Source organism: Microtus ochrogaster, chromosome 1 (genome assembly GCF_000317375.1).
Source record: "Microtus ochrogaster isolate Prairie Vole_2 chromosome 1, MicOch1.0, whole genome shotgun sequence".
Classification (NCBI taxonomy): domain Eukaryota; kingdom Metazoa; phylum Chordata; class Mammalia; order Rodentia; family Cricetidae; genus Microtus; species Microtus ochrogaster.
The window spans coordinates 58,493,956-58,498,597 of record NC_022009.1 but is presented as its reverse complement, the minus strand read 5'-3'; positions in this window follow the sequence as shown (position 1 = coordinate 58,498,597).

Below are 4,642 nucleotides of genomic sequence, written 5' to 3'. Positions count from 1 at the left end.
AGCCAGCCGGAAAGCGCGGTGGCGGCGGGAACCCGTGCGCGCGGGCTGCGACGGCCGCAGCGGCCAGCTGGGACCATGGCCGGGGCCAGGAGGCTCCCGCTCGAGCGGTTCGCGCACTCGGGGCGCCGCTCCGGGGTTGGGGCGTGAGGAAGCGGGGTGCGGTGGTCGGGTAGAACGCTTTGCTTCCTCCACCTGCGTTTTCCTTGGGAAGGGACGAGACTGTAATTTCCGGTCATTTTTGGAAGACCCCCAGTTTGGTGTGACGCGTTTAAAGCTTTCTCTTCTTCGGGTCTTTGATTTGAGACAGGACCTCATTTGTAGCTGTGGCCGGCCCTGAATCACGACGTTAGCGGCAGATGACCTTGAACTGCTTGCCACGCCTCCATCCCTCTAGAGCTGGGGTTACTGGTGCACGCCACCAGCCCTCCTCGCACTGAAATGAGAATAAACACTATAAATATTACTTCTACCAAGCAAAGTAGTTACTGAACTACCAAGCAAAGGGGGAACGATAAGCAGGAATGTTGGCTCACACCTGTAATCCCGTGAGAAAAGGGACAGGCATAGAGACACCAAGACCGCATTTTCAGAATGCCCTGGAGATGCCTTGGACAGCATCCTAATCCGAGTAAAACCAGAAGCTACTAGGGTGATATTTCTCTTCCCCTGTAAATGGGGGTCTTTGGAAAGGACTAGAAAAATACCTGTTTTACAGCTGTGGAGGCAGAAAGGCCTTAAGTGTCTGATTTGGAATTGTGTTGAAATCTGTGTGTGTGTGTGTGTGTGGGCTGGGGGTGGGGGCACATCTACTGTGCACACTTGGGGAAGTCAAAAAGACCCTGCCGGAGACATTTCTGCACCACCATGTGGGTCCTGGGAGTTGAAGTCAGTGGCCAGGCTTGGTAGTTCCCTACCCCAGATCAGGCAGCTCACCATCACCCCTGACTTCAGCTCCAGGGACTCTGACTCCCTCTTCTGGCCTCTGCAAGAACCTGTACACGTGTGCTTACCTACACACATATGCGCACACACATAAAAATAAATATTTAAAAATACTTTTTTAATTTTTATTTTTGCTCGTGTGTATGTCTGTATATCTATGTGAAGTCCTGCCATGTGTGTGCAAGGGCCTTTTGGGGCCAGAAGAAGTGTAATCCCTGGAACTAGAGTTGCAGACAGTTATGGGCTGCCTGGTGTACATGCTTGGAACCAGACTTGGGTCCTCTCCCTGGAGCAGAAAGTGCTCTCAAGTGCTGAATGCTCTTTCCAGCCCATCCTTTTATTTTTAAACCATATACATTTCTTTTTTTTGATTTATTAGCTTTTTATTTTATGTGCATTGGTGTGAAGGTGTCAGATCTTGTGGAACTGCATTTTCAGACAGCTGTGAGCTGCCATGTGGGTGGTGGGAATTTAACCCCAGTCCTCTGGAAGAGCAATCAGTGCTCTTAACTACTGAGCCATCTCTCCAGCCCCCCATATAAATTTCTTTAATTTTTTTTATATTTGTTTGTTTTGAGACAGGGTTTTTCTGTGTAGCTCTGCCTAGTTTGGAACTCACTCTGTAGAGCAGGCTGACCTAGAGCTCACAGAGATCGGCCACCTGTTGTGAGATAATTGTACAGTGCAAAGGTGTGTCTCTGCTTAAACCACCTTCTGATTTGTTTAATAAAGAGCCAAATGGCCAATAGCCGGGCAGGCATGATAGGCAGGACTTTCTGGGGGAGAGAGGAACTTGGGAAGAATCTGAGGTGCACAGGATTAAGCCAGTGAGACTCAGAGATGGTGTGACATACAGAATGGAGAAGAGGTAACGAGCCATGTGGCAGAACATAGATTGTTATAAACGGTTTAATTTAAGTTATCAGAGCTAGTTGGGAACAAGCCTAAGCTAAGGTCAAGCTTTCATAATAAGAAGTCTCCATGTCATTATTTGGGGGCTGGTTGTTCAAAGAAAGTCCAACTATAGCCACCACCGCCCAGGTCTTTTTATATAACACACAGGAGCAGGTGTTAGAAAATGAAGACTCATGACAACACCCTTTTGTGGTTCTTCTTAAGAAATAGTGCTTGCTTTCAGGAATTGTATGATAAAAGATAAGGTAGATATAAATATTATAACTAATTCTTGCTTAATAACTGTTTTGTTATATGTAATTTTGCTATGTTAAAGTTAAAGCCTTCCTTTTTTGTTTAAACAGAAAAAGGGGAAGTGATGGAGGAAGGTCATTGGTTAATTAAATAAAGAAGCTGCTTGCCCTGATAGGTTAAAACAGGAGGGAGGAGTAAAGAGAACAGAATGCTGGGCGGAAGAGAAAGTGAGGTCAGACTCAACAGCTCTCCTCTCGGGGGCAGATGCCTCAGAGAGACACGATGCTCCACTCTTGCGGGCAGAGGTGAGAGCTCTGCTCTCTGAGGCACACGCGATGAAGCTCCGACCCAGGATGGACGTCGGCTAGAATCTCCCTGGTAAGCCACCTTGTGGGCTATAGCAGATTATTAGAGATGGGCTAGTCCAGGTGCGAGAGTTAGCCTAGAAGAGGCTAGATAGAAATGGCCAAGCAGTGATTAAATGAATACAGTGTCCGTGTAATTATTTCGGGGCATAAGCTAGCCAAGCGGCTGGGGCGGCTGGGGACGCAGCCCCGCCGCTCCTATTTACTACAAACCTGGTCTTTAAGAGCTAGTTCCAGGACAGGCAAGCTGGGGCAGGGCTGGAGATATAGCTCATTTGGTAGAATGCTTGCTTAGTAGATACAAAGCCGTGGTGTGATCCCCAGTATCATATGAACCAAGTAGGGTGACATATAACTCCAATCCCAGTCTTTGGGAGGCAGGAACATCTGATGATCAAGGTCATCCTCAGCTCTGTGGAGAAGTTAAAGCTATCCTGAGCTACATGAGACCCTGCTTCAAAAAAAGGGTGGTGGGGTAGGGGATGTGCGGGATAGATGGCTCAGCAGTTAAGAGCGTTTGCTCCTCGTGCAGACCCAGGTTCAATTCCCAGCAGCCATATGGTGATTCACAACTATCTGTAACACCCTCTTCTGACTTTGGGCACCGGCACAGATGCACACATATGTACATGCAAGTGAAACACTCAAATCTAAAAAGTTGTTTTGTTTTTAAAGAGGACAGCGGGGCATGATGACTTATGCCCATGATCCCAGCATTTTTGTTTTGTCTTTGTTTTTCAAAACAGGGTTTCTCTGTGTAGCCTTGGCTGTCCTGGAACCCACTATGTAGACCAGGCTGACCTTGAATTTACAGAGATCTGACTGCCTCTGGCTCCTGAGTGCTGGGATTAAACAGTGCACCACCACTGCCCGGCGGCTCAGTTTTGTTTTTTGAGACAAGGTCTCCTGTAGTTCAGGCTGGTCTTGTCCTCACTAGTTTGCTGAGACCAGCCTGAAACACCCTGATCTTCTTGTCTTTGCCTTCTACATCCTGGGACCATGCATGGCAATGCCCAGCTTTGGTAAAACCATTTTGAAAAGTAGTTTGAGTTTTTAAAAAAAAGTTTTTGAAACAGAGCCTGGCCATGTAGCTGTGACTGGCCTGGAAGTTGCTGTGTTCATCAGACTGCCCTTGAGCTCACAGAGCTCCTCCTGTCTCTGCTTCCTCAATGCTGGAATTAAAGCAATGCACCAAGTCCTCGAAAATGTTAAGCTTCCATAAAACCAAGTAAATCCATTCCTATGTGCATATCCCAAAGACATTAAAACATATGTTCACACAAAAACCTGAATGTGAAAATTCATGGAAACATTATTCATAACAGCCCCAGACTGCAAGCAACTGAAATGTCCCGACTGGTAAATGGATGAAGGAGGTGTCCCCACGCCACAGAATATGATTAGCTATAAGAGGAGCGATAGACTTACATTGTTGCAACCTGGATGAACCTAAGAGTGCTATTCAAAGTGAAAGAAGCCAGTTCCCCAAGACCACGTATTACACAGTGAATCCAGAACCAGAAAGCCTGCAGAGAAGCCTAGAGCTTGTCTGGGGTAGGGAAGAGAGAATGTGGAGGGACCAAAACAAGTATGGGGATTCCCTCCCTTGGGGAGGCAAAAATCTTCTAAAGTCACACAACTGTGAACACGGTGCAATCAGGACGGCGCATGCGACAGGAACGGGATTCCACTAGTGCTACTTCTGTCAGCCTTCATGTGACTCAGACTGCTGAGTTCCTGGGCCGTGAGGTCATGCTCCCAAATTAGAAAGGCCCAGCAGTGAGATGTGTAAGACCCACGGTGAGTGTTGTGGCTCAGAGAGTGAGTCACAGCCTCAGACTGGAGCACACGATGCCTGCTGTGTGTGCTCTGGTAGCTTCAGCCTTGAGTGTAGAAACACATGTCACCTCCTCCACGGTTTTCTGGCAGTGTAGGCGTTGAGAAACATGTGCCAGGGCTGGGAGAGGCGGCTCAGCAGTTAAAAACATAGACTGCTCTTCCATAGGACCGGAACCTCTTCTAGATTCTGCAGGCACCTGACCTCGAGTATATATACCCCCATACAGATGCTCATATACACACAAATGTAAAAAATTAGTCTTAAAACAAGGTAAAAATTTGTACCATTTTATAATCCTACCTACAAGATAGGATTAGAGTCTAAATTTCTCCAGTCCTTACCAACG